At 44.3% G+C, this 12,583-nt stretch overlaps 1 long non-coding RNA gene across 8 annotated transcripts in view; it reads right to left on the reverse strand.

The window, feature by feature from the left end:
* Positions 1-12,583, reverse strand: part of LOC127490727 (uncharacterized) — an 86,737-nt gene that overhangs the window by 42,490 nt on the left and 31,664 nt on the right. For 3 of the 8 annotated variants that reach the window (XR_011389488.1, XR_011389484.1, XR_011389483.1), the window contains exon 4: positions 7,933-7,999. The exons of the other annotated variants lie outside the window; for them this stretch is intronic. This is a non-coding gene — a long non-coding RNA (uncharacterized lncRNA). The remainder of the gene's footprint in view (positions 1-7,932; positions 8,000-12,583) is intronic. 8 annotated transcript variants of the gene reach the window in all.

Raw genomic sequence — 12,583 nt, forward strand, 5'->3', positions numbered from 1 at the left:
GCCAGTGCTTGCTATTTATCCAAAGTGCTTTCAGAAACGTCATCTTATTTGATCTGGGCACCCATCCCGTAGTGAAGATGAGGAATGCAGTATATACCTTTTGCATCTCCCTTGTGTGTGCACCCCCCTCCCCTGACATACACACACCTTCCAGGGCCAGGCAGAGACACAGAGAGTGGAAAGTTCAAGTTCACGATAGAGTTGGCACAGAAAGTGCCCTAAAACTCTGGTCTTTTTTCCATTCTACCTCAGTGAGGAGGAAGCCCAGGCTTAAATTAAGCATTCCCAGGGCCACAGAGAGTGACAGCACGTGAACAAATAGCCTCAGAAAACCTTACAGAAAGCCTGAAAGATTCCAGGAGCTACTTGAGCCTCCAGGGAAAAGTGGCCTTTGGGTGAGGTAAAGGGTTGGTACTTAGCCCTGCTCAGGGGAAAGCTCATTTGAGGTGAACCATTTATTTATTTATTTTCTTACTTACATACTTATTTATTTGAAAGGCAGAGTTATATAGAGAGAGATCATCCAACCACTAGTTCACTCCCCAAATGGCCACAATGGCCAAGGGCTGGGCCAGGCTAAAACCAGGAGCCAGGAGCTTCTTCTGGGTCTCCCACATGGGTGCAGGGGCCCAATCACTTGGACCATCCTCTGCTGCTTTCCCAGGTGCATTAGCAGGCAGCTGGATCGGAAGTGGAGCAGTTGGTAATGGAACCGGTGCCCATACGGGATGCCAGTGTCACATGCAGCAGTTTTGCCTGCTATGCCACAGTGCCAGCCCCCTGAAGTGAATTCTAAGAAGAATGGATTCTAGCCTCCAGGATTCTAATCAGAAGTGCCTGAGAAGAGTAGAGATATTGCAACTTCTTCAGTGACCTGGGGATATTATCCACTCACAGAACTGTAATAAAAATTAACTTGGGCAAAAATGCAGAAAGGAATTTGCACATGGAGCTGTTTCAGAATCTGGGATCTGGGGGCGAGGGAATCAGAAGGATAATGCACCTCCATTCTCCTTCCCTTCGATTACAGCCCACCGCCAACTGTGCCAGGTGTTTTTACTTTCTTACATTTCCTGATTTTATACTAATGAGGGATTCGTTTGGGTTCATAGGCAACTGCTTTGAGATGCACAAATTTCTGAAATTTACTTATCTGCCAGTCATTTAGAGATCAATGTATGGGTTAATCAGATTGCTTTCCTGACTTTCACTTTATTTTGTTTTTAATTTGGCATCTACAATTTTTCTTTATTTTCATTTTATTTGAAAGGAAGAGAGACAGAGAAAGATTGTCCATTCTCTGGTTCATTTCCCCAAATGCCTCCAACAGCCAAGGCGAGGCCAGGCCAGTGCCAGGAATCTGGAACTCAATCCAGGTCTCCCACATGGGTGGCAAGGAGCACAACCTTGAGCTATCACCTGCTGCCTTCCCAGGATGCACATTAGGAAGAAACTGGATTGGAAATGGAAAAGCTGGGACTCAAACCAAGTATTCAAATGGGATGCAGGTATCCCAATTAGTGACTGAACTACTATACCACATAGCTATCTCCTAACTTTACTATTTTTTTTAAAACACTCATCTATTTATTTTTTTATTTTTATTTTTTTAGAGATTTATTTTATTTTATTATTTGAAAGTCAGAGTTACATAGAGAGAGGAGAGGCAGAAAGGAAGAGGTCTTCCATCCACTGGTTCACTCCCCAATTGGCCACAACGGCCAGAACTGCGCTGATCCGAAGCCAGGAGCCAGGAGCTTCTTCCAGGTCTCCCATGCAGGTGCAGGGGTCCAAGAACTTGGGCCATCCTTTGCTTTCCCAGGCCATAGCAGAGATCTGGATAGGAAGTGGAGCAGCCGGGTCTTGAACCGGCGCCCATATGGGATGCCGGCACTTCAGGCCCACTGCGCCACAGTGCTGGCCCCTCATCTATTTTTTTTGACATTGATTTATTTTGTGTAAGAGAGAGAGAGAGAGACAGACAGACAGAATCTGCTGGTTTTTTCCCCCAAATGGCTGCAACAGTCAGGTCTGGGCCAGGCCAATGCCAGGAGCCAGGAATTGCATCCTGATCTCTCAGCATCTGAGCCGTCTCCTGCTGCCTTCCCAAGCACATTAACAGGAAGCTGGATCAGAAGCAGAGTAGGCCAGCGCCACGGCTCACTAAGCTAATCCTCCACCTGCAGCGCCGGCACCCAGGGTTCTGGTCCCGGTTGGGATACCAGATTCTGTCCCGGTTGCTCCTCTTCCAGTCCAGCTCTCTGCTGTGGCCCAGAAGGGCAGTGGAGGATGGCCCAGGTCCTTGGGCCCTGCACCCGCATAAGAGACCAAGTGAAGTACCTGGCTCCTGGCTTCGGATTGGCGCAGCGCACCGGCCGTAGTGGCCACTTGGGGAGTGAACCAACGGAAAAAGGAAGACCTTTCTCTCTGTCTCTCACTGTCTAACTCTGCATGTCAAGAAAAAAAAAAAAAGGCAGAGAAATCAGTACTTGGATACGGGATGCCAGTGTTGCCAGTGTTGGTTTAACCCTCCATGCTATAACACTGGCCCCTAATTTTTAAATTTAAAAAATTTGAGAGACAGATAAGACAGAACTTTCATCTGCTAATTCAGTTCCCATTGCCTAGTGCTGAAGCTGGGACCCAGGATATCAGTCTAGGTCTCCTATGTGGGTGGCAAGGACCCAGCTACTTAGCCATCACTGCTGCCTCCCAGGGTCTGCATTAGTGTGGAGCTGCAGGCAGGAGCTGGAGCTGGGTTTGGAAGCCAAGCACTCTCACTTGGGACACGGCCGTCTCATTCGGCATCTGAACTTATAAGCTATTTCCTAACTTTCGAGTGATGCTGAAGGATGCAGAATCATTTTGGCAGGAAGAGTAGGGAGGTAATCCAAGGGTAAAGAGCAGTTTGAGGAGTACGAAAATTGTGTTCAGTCAATTATAGGGTGCCCAGGTAACTGACAACACAAGACTTTCAGGGTAGAGCTGTCGAAGAGGAGACTTTAGGGTCCCAAAATGAGTACATGGCAAAATAGTTTTCCAGGATTATACTTGCACCCAGAGAACATGTGGACCTTTTTCATAAGGATACCCTCAGTCTTCCTGTGACCGTGACTTATGATATCACATAGTTTTACTTGACTAATGGTAAAACAGACATTGATGGGTTAACCTCAGTGGCTACATTGTTTTTATTGGAAAATGCTTCTGGAACTTTTTTATTTTTTTAATTGAACAGTTTTAGAGAGGGAAGTAGCAAGAAAGGGGGAAAGAAAGAGGGAGATTGAGATCTTCCATCCGCTACTCCCCAGATGCGACATCCTGGTCTTCCACACAGGTGGGAGGTACTTGTGCCACCTGCTGCTTTCTCAGGAACATTAGCAGGAAACTGGGTCAGAATGGGGGGTAGGCAGGGTTCCAATTGGCACTCCAATATGGGATGCTGTCATTGCAAGAGGTGGCTTAATCTGCTATGCCACAATGCCAGCCCCAGGACCTTTATGTTTTCAAGGTTTCTCTTTTTATTTATTTTCATTTTATTTCAAAGGCAGAGAGACAGAGAAAGAGAGATCTTCTATTCACTTGTTTACTCCACAAATGCCTGCAATAGCCAGGGCTGTGTCAGGCTGATGCCAAGAACCAGGAATTCCATCTTGGTCTCCCACATTGGTGACACAGACCCAAGTGCTTGATCCATCACCTGCTTCCTTTCAGGGTGCACATTAGCAGGAAGCTGAATTGGAAGCAGAGTAGCTGGACTTGAACCCAGTATTCCAATATGGGTCACAGATGTCCCAAGCAGCAGCTGAACCCATAGTGCCATAATGCTTGCCCCCACATATATTAAAACAATTTAAAATTTATTTTATGCATTTGAAAGGCAGAGATAAAAAAGAGAAAAAGGGGAGGGATATCTCAGTCTCCATCTACTGGTTCACCCCCTAAATGCATGCATTAGCTGGGGCTAGGCCAGGCCAAAGGCAAAAGCCAGGAACCCTACCCAGCTGTCCCACGTGGATGGAAGGGACTCAGATATTTGAGCCATCACCTGCTGCTTTGCATGGTGCACATTATCATTAAGCTAGAATTGGGACTGGAATGAAGACTTGACCTTAGGCACCCTGATGTGGAATATGGGCATCCCAGACAATGTTTTAACCATTATACCAGCCATCTGCCCCACAAATGCATGTACTTTAAAAACAGAACTTAATGATATCTACTGGGAATCCTTGCTAGTCATCCAGCTAGCCTAAAGAGGCTTGATTTATCTTCCTAAACATACTACTTCTCCTTATTTGAACCCAAGTGGAAATCTGCAAATATGCACATTACCAAATCCAGTAAAAAACTGTTCAGAGCAAATGACATTTATTTGGCATTATCCTTTTCCTAGCTGTCCTCCTTCATTTTTCATTCATTTAAAATCAATGTTGTGAAATTTATCAGTTAATCTGAGACAGCTTCTGAAGTATCACATCAAGGGACGAGTATTCAGCATAGTAGTTAAGACATGCATGTCCCACATTAGAGTTTCTGGATTCCATTCTTGGCTCCAGCTTCTGAGTCTAGCTTTCTGCTGATGCACATCCTGGGAAGCAGCAAATGATGGCTCTGGTGAGTGGGTCCCTGCCCCCACGTGGAAGGCATGGATTGAGTTCCTGGCTTCCGGTTTCGGCCCAGAGCCAGTCCCAGCCATTGCAGGCCTTTGAGGAGTAAAACAGATAACAGGAGCTCTGTTTTTCAGTCTCTCTCTCTCTCTCTCTCTCTCTGGTTCTCAAATGAATAATTTTTTTTAAAATATGACATTAAATCTGAAGATGTTTAAATAAAAGAATTTTGACTGATATCACTCCCCAACAATTGTACCACTTTAGTTCACGCCACCATTAACTCCTTATCTGACATTTCACAATGGTCTCTGAAACTAGTCTCTTTTCTCTCACTCTGCCACACGCAATCAAGTCTTAAAACCACAGCCAAAGCCAAATTGTAACATAAATATCACGTCACTTGTCAGCTTACAGCCCTCTTAGTGCTCACCATTGTGCTTAAAATTGGGACTTCTTAGCTCAGCCTGGGAGGCCCTCCATGACCAAGCTCCCATCTCCCTTGCCACGCTGCCCCTCATTCCTGCATTCCAGACCCACTGGTGCTCTGGGTTTCTCAAGGAAGTCGGGCTTGTTCCCGACCCAGGACTTTGGCATTTGGCTATCAGGAACCCTTGACCCCCAGATTCCCCAAATCTCTTTCTTCGTGCCTCAGTGTTTCCTGCTCAGTGTTGTGCTGCCCAGCTCTAGACTGCAATCTTCTCTCCTTCACAGCTCGTGTTATAACTACAATTACTTGATCTATTTATAGCTAGTTCCCTGTCTTCCCTTCTTGTTCCTAGATGCTATCACTTAGAACTGTTCCTGATCTGAAGAGTAGTTACTCATTATTCGTTGAACACAGGATATTTTAAAGTCTTATAACCTTTATGATAGAATTGGAAAGTGGTCTTAAAATATGACCTGCTCATGCTACAGATAACAAGTTAGAGCAGAGAGAGATTGAAAGACACACTTAGTAAGTAAAAAGATGACTACTACAATCTGGTTCCTCCAGCTCTACAAACTCACACGGCCTCTGTCTTATAGCTAGTAGCCCTGAATTCCTTCCCTAATTCTTTAGCTGGCTTGGCCATATTTCTCCTCCTCTTTCCTTAGACAGCTCTTTTTCTGAGCTATTGTTTTATCCGTTCATCACCACTAATATAATTCACTTATTTGTAAGGTTTACTAGCTTTCTTATTATTAACTCTGTGAAGTGCTTTGTGATGCTGGTTATGAAGAATATCTTAGGAAAATAAACCACAGCATGTGAAAAAGGCCCCAGTCTACAGCAGTACCGCACACAGTGCCCATAACAAAGGCGCAGTTGTGCTGTGGCAGGGAAGAGTCAATAATTAGTAACACATTTCTAAAGGTCTCTCTTGCATAATTTTTGTGTCCAGATGTCTATGACATTTGGGTTCTAAAATAGAGTTCCAAATACCACACATTCATGCACATTTTCCAAGAATAATTGGATGATTTTTTGAGTCTTTCTATTTAATAAACATCAGGACTAAAGATGGACTACTTCACAATATCAAATTTATTCACTTTAAACATTCATTTTGATGTGGAAAGTATTTGGAATAAACACAATTAAAAGAGTGCCAGATTGTAAATCCTTTGAAGTTTTTGTTTATGATATGTCTCTTCCAACTGCTAGTAGTATAAAAATGGAAAGTCATTTACATAAAAATTTTCAATTCACATGTTCTGGGAGATTAACTATTAACAATTCCCACAACACACTTTGGTGACTCCCCGTGGCCTAGAGCACAAAGTCCGAGCACCCGAATAAGGTACAACTCCATTTCCAGCATCTGGACCTGCCTATGTCTTGGGTCCAACAGCTGCCACTCCCTCCCCAAAGTTTATGCTCCAGGGACACCAAATTGCTTGTAATTCCTGGAACACAATGGAATGTTTCTTGTTTCAGTGTCTTTGTGCATGCTGTGCCCTTCCCATTTCTCCGGGCCTTAGTCCTAGCAACCTGCAGGTTGCAGTCTCTAAGCCATTTCTGTAAGAAACACTCTGATGTCTTCCTATTGTGCGTGGTGGTCTTTGGAACTTAACTCCCTCACTGAGCTGCACTGAATTGTAACTGTATTTGGCATTTTCTATTGGTCCATGAACTACTAAACGGAGCTCATCTTTGTCTCCACAGCATCTAGCAGGAGTTAAATGAAAGCAAACTGAATAAATTAGGCATTTGCATAATAAAATTAAATCACAAAAAAGCAAAGGTTGGACTTCAGTGATTGTTAGAGCCAAGAAAAACCTCAATGAGAACCAGTTAATCAACAGATTCTCGAAGTTTTGAAGGAAGGAGATTTATATTATTTATTTATTTGAGAGATGGTGGGGGCAAGGTGGGGTGAGCTCTGACTCACTGATTCACTCAGAATGCCTGCAGTAGGCAGTGCTGGGAACTAGGAATGCAAGCCAGGTCTCCCATGTGAATGGCAGGAACCCAACTACTTGAGCCATCACCAGCTGCCTTCCAAGTTGCACATTAGCAGGAAGCTTGAGTCAGGAGCTGGAGCCAGGACTCTAATTCAGATACTCTGACATGGGAGGGAGATATCTTAACCCACTCCCCTTGTTTATGTTTTTAAAAATCTCATGAAGAGAGGCCAGCTCTGTGGCGAGTAGGTTAAGCTTCCAGCTGCAGTGCCTGCATCCCATATGGGCATCAGTTGGAGTCCTGGCTGCTCTACTTCCTGTCCTGCTCTCTGCTATGGCCTGGGAAAGCAGTAGAAGATGGCCCAAGTGCTTAGGCTCCTGCACCCACGTGGGAGACCCGGAAGAACCTCCTGGCTCTAGGCTTTGGAGAGGCCCAGCTCCGGCCATTGTGGCCTTTTGGGGAGTGAACCAGCGGATGGAAGACTCTCCTTTCTCTCTCTCTCTCTCTGTGTAACTCTGCCTCTCAAATAAATAAATAAATCTTTTTTTTTTAATCTCATGAAAAAAATTAAAACAAAAATTTACTTAAAGTGAATAAAAGAATGAAAAGGCACTTTCTAGGATATGTCACGTTATAAGCAAGACTTAGAGCGCAGTCTTCTAAATGAGCACATTTAGTCCAGAGGTCCTCAAGCCCTGGAGAACCAGGGATCCTCAGAACCATTTAAAATGGTCTTAAATCCACTGCTGTAGTCTGAGTATCTATGTGCAACTCAGCAATGATTTTAAAAATCTGTATAGATATTTGAGACTAATAAAACACTGACCCATTTAAAACAGTACTTAATTCACAGAACCAACGTCATTATACATTTTTTTCAGTCCACAAATGCATACATTGTTTCAGCAAACATATAGTGGTAAATGCGCTTACTGTACAGGTTCTGGGGACTCAGTAGTGAATCAGCTACATGTAGTGCCTGACTTCAGGTGCTTGGATCCTAATAAGAAAGACAATGAACAAACAAGTAACAGGAAAATAGTTGAGTCCTGTGAAAAGGAAAAACTGGGTGCTACTTTGGAAATAAATGGGAGAGAAGGAAACAGGTATTCAAAGAAGGCCTTTCCAGGAAATTGACTTTTACATCAGGATCTAAGACCTCGGAAGCAGCCAGCACAGAAAGAAGTTGGGGAAAAGCATTCCAGATCGAGGGACCAGCATGTGCCAAGGCCTAGTCAAGAGAAAAGTCTCAAGTGTTTGAGACACTGAACATGAGGCCAGTGTGGTTATTGGGCAAGGAGTAAAGTGGATTTGGAGAAGGCAAGACCAGACCACACTGGGCACGTGGGCTGTTACAAAGGATTTCTTTCTAAGTATGAGAAAAGTGCAGAGCGTGTAGACCAGTTATGTCAATCTAAGTTACTTCATACAGTGCTAATTTGTGTTGCGTGTAAGTATGCACTTAATTCCCAGAAACTAAAGTCATATTTTTGAAAATACATTTCAGGATACACAGAATAAGATATTGCCAAACTAAACATTTTCCCGAAACCTAAACAATTTATTCTAGTGGACCTAGTCAATTGTGTATTGTGCACCCTTACCATCCAATGTTAGAGGGATATCCACAGAACACAAAGGGCTATTGAAATTAGGATCCGAGGGGAAACATTTTCCCCCTTTACTCCGGGCACACTGGTACCAAAAGACAACATTCTCTCCAGTTGTCTACTTGCTTGGCTGTGAAATTCCAAAAGGAGTTGGGTCTAGGAGAGAGAGAGCTGGTGGACAGACACGTTCTCAGCTGAGGATGGGTGTTGCTGTGCCCGTACTTGGATTCTGGAAAGTCACCACATTGTTTGGTCTGAGTTTATTCTCACAATTTACTTTTACGTAAGCTGAATTGTTCTGCCTCCAAGGTATTCTTCCAAATGAGTGAGGCTGTTTCAAACTTGAAGTGAGAGCATAGTGATCCTAAACACATGAATGAACCTCTTTATTGCATTTTATGTTTTTAAGCATCTTTGCAAATGTGTGACCACAAGGTTCCTACAACTTGAAGCATTTGCCCTCTACTGCGCTCTGAGGAGTGATTGAGAAATCAGCTGTCAGCAATTTCCCTGGGGTCTCTGAAGCTTTGGTGATGTAAGCACTTTTCTTCATTGGGTTAAACTTAGGAGGAAAGGCAAATCTGCTGAGTTCGTGTTTTTCGTGGCAATAAGCCAGTTTTCCTTTCCATATGTTGTTTGCCCTGGGGCAATCTTTTAAGGTACATGGGATTCATTTCTACTGAAGGAGAAGCCTTACAGTATGGGGGAAAACAAACGAGACAGGATGGCAGGATTAGTTGTTTACTGCAATCTGCAAAAGAACAGAGAAAAAATGACAGCGGAGGCTATGCATGGATTCAGGCTGGCGCTGCAGGAAGTGAGCAGATTTTCTTGGTTTAGTATACAAAACTGGTTGCTGGAAGGTCAAAGCCAGGGAAGTCTGGTTGGAAGGGCAGGCCCTCGCTCAGATAACAGCCCAGAGGGATTTCAAAGAAGTTACCCATAGTTCAACCAAGTGCTCTGACAGGGAAGAGGAATTCCGTAATGGTGCCACACACGGAGGATTTGGGACCTTTGGAGGAAAGGCTTCCCGGAGGAAGTCCTTTCTAAGCTGAGCTCTAAATATAAGGAAGACAGAATTTCCAGCACAAGAGTGGGATGGGGAAAGCAGGGGGTGCCCTGGTGTGGAGAGCGTGGAGGAGGAAGCGTTTATGCAAAGTAGAGTGAAAAGGGAGGTGCATTCCGGGAACTGACTATAATTCAGTTTGCTGAGGCATGGTGTGCAGGTGGGGTGGGAGGGGGCCGATTGAGAGAGGAGGCCAGAGATGCTCATCCAATTAGGAAGAAGCTGCAGATGTATCTGAGGACAATGGAAACCCAGTACGGGTTTTTAAGGAAGGAGAATGATCAATTGAGAAAGATCAATCTGACATCAGAGTGAAGAACGGATTGGAGCGTAAAAGAGAGGGCCATTAGCAGACTGTTGCAATAAAAACAGGCCTTACACAATGATGACCCCAAAGGAAGCAAGTGGTAGTGGAATGGGTGGCAGTGAACAGGGTTAGAAAGTGGAGTTAACGTGACTTCTGATAGGTGGAAGGAGGAGAGAATCAGGAGTCCAAACAGGTCTGGCTTAAGGAGCTGGTGAATGTTGTCTATTGTCTAGGATGTCCTCGACTGCACTATCTGCCCTTTGTCACCGGTCATGGTGACAAGGGGTGAGGGGATATCTTGGCAGCCGCAAGCAGCTCTGAGTATGGGTTCCACAGTCATGGTTTTAGAAGATAGTCCCTTTTTATGCCTGCTGCTGTCTCATCCCAGTTTAAACTATAAATTATAGTACTCTATTTGTGAAACTTCCCATAGAAGGAAACATAGGTTAGTATCTTATCTACTTACCTGTGTATTTATTTATTTATAAAGGAAAGGCAGAGCATCAGAGAGAGTGAGAGACAAAGAGACAGAAAGAGAGAGAGAGAGATCTTCCATCTGCAAAGTCACTCCCCAAATGCCTTTAACAGCTAGGGCTGGGCCAGGCCAAAGCCAGAAGCCAAGAACTCCATCCATGTCTCCTGCATGGTTTGTAGGGACTCCAAGCACTTGGCTATCATCTGCTGCCTCTCAGGTACATTAGCAGGAAGCTGGATCACAACGGGGAAGTGGGACTGGATTTCAGGGCACTTTGTTATAGGATGTTGAAGTCCCAAATATCAACTTAACCCACCGTGTCCCAACACTTGCCCAGTTAGTTCTTTCCTTAAAAACATTTTACTGGGGTTGCCATTACAAGCTAGGGTATGAAATGGATGAGCTGGTTTGAACAACTTAGTAACAAGGTGTTTGGCATAGCAGCTGGGATGCCACTTGAGACCATGCATCCCATATCTGAGTCCTGGATTCAAGTCCTGGCTCCACTTCTGATTCCAGCTTCCTGTTAATATGCACTCTGGGCAGCAGTAGATGACAGCTGGGTTCCCCTCACATAAGTGAGACACCTAGGTGGAGTTCCCGGTCCTTAGCTTTATTCTAACCCAGGCCTGCTCTTACAGACATTTGGGGAGCGAACCAGTGGATGGAAGATCTCTTTCTGTCTGTCTGTTTCTATCTCATGTTGGAGACCCAGCTGGAGTTCCAGGCTCCTGGCTTGGGCCTGACAGAGCCTGGCCTATTGTGGGCATGTGGGGCATGAACCAGTGAATGGAAGATTCTTTCTGTACTTCTCTTTCTCTCTCTTTCTGCTGCCAAAAAATTAAAAAAAAAAAAAAAAAAAAAAACGAAATAAAGCTTTAAGGAAAAAAAACTTAATAATTGTTTATTTCCAGAACTTTCCATGTAATACTTTTGGACCATGGTTGACTGTGTGTAACTGAAGTCTTAGACTGGATTAGGCAGGACTACTGTAGCTGATTCCAGGGGGTGAAGAAAGATTTCCAAGGCTTCTGAACACGAACTTGAACTCTGTCTTAAAATCTACCACCTAAATGTTTTCCTCTGCCAGGCTCATTTGTGTATTTACAGCCTCCCTCCTTCCCAAACATATCCAAGATAGCTCAGAAAGACGTGGCCCCATTAGAGAGCAGTTTTGATAGTGGTTGATGTGTTTCCAGCTCCAGACGTTGTATGAAAGCTAACATACACAGGCTGCCCCTGTTATTTCGTTTTCAAACACTGCATTCCAAAAATGCATGTGAGGGTCAGCTCTTTGGAAGCTGGAGCACACTTTCCTTGAAGAAACCCAGCGACACTTGAGTTCCCAAACTGGGGCACAGAAACCTACAGAATACTGGATGTAAACCACACACTGCGATTCTGGGTTTTCTGAGTATTACCAGGGTGAACTGACTGAAGACAGCTCTTTCCCCCATTTTCTGTAGAAAGAGAAAAATTCTGGAAAATATGAAGCCTGTTGTGTATCCTTTTCCATGTTTCCTCCCTCTCACTGGTTTCCTCCAGCCACAGTGCTCTCTCTCTATCTCCAAGTCCTCACTGTTTCCTTCTGTTTGGGCCTATTCCAACTCCTAAGTGACGTCATATTTCCTAACGATTGCTTTTTTTTCCCTAATAAAACTCCAAAGCTCTCAGTGTAGTTATCTTTACTGCCCATTAAAACATTGAACACCCATACGTGAATGACCAATGGATTCTGAATATTTGCAGACCTCTTTTTAAAAGACAGGGAGGGGTGAACATCTGGCAAAGAGATTAAGGCGCTGTTTGGGATGCCTGCCTCCCACATCTGAATGCCTGGGTCTGTGTCCCATCTCCACTTCTGATTCCAGCTTCCTGCTAACGAACACCTTAGGAGGCAACAGGTGATGGTTCAATTATTTAGGTCCCTGCCACCCATGTGGGAAAACTGAATTTAGTTCCAGACCCCTGGCTTTGGTCTGGCCTAGTCCTGGCTGTTGTGGGTATTTGGGTAGTAAACGAGTGGATAGAAGATCTCTGTCTCTCTGCCTTTCAAGTAAAATAATATATATTTTTAAAAAGTAGAATTCACAATCATTTTAAAAATAAAACTGGGGCAGAATAAA

Source organism: Oryctolagus cuniculus, chromosome 6 (genome assembly GCF_964237555.1).
Source record: "Oryctolagus cuniculus chromosome 6, mOryCun1.1, whole genome shotgun sequence".
Taxonomy (NCBI): Eukaryota; Metazoa; Chordata; class Mammalia; order Lagomorpha; family Leporidae; genus Oryctolagus; species Oryctolagus cuniculus.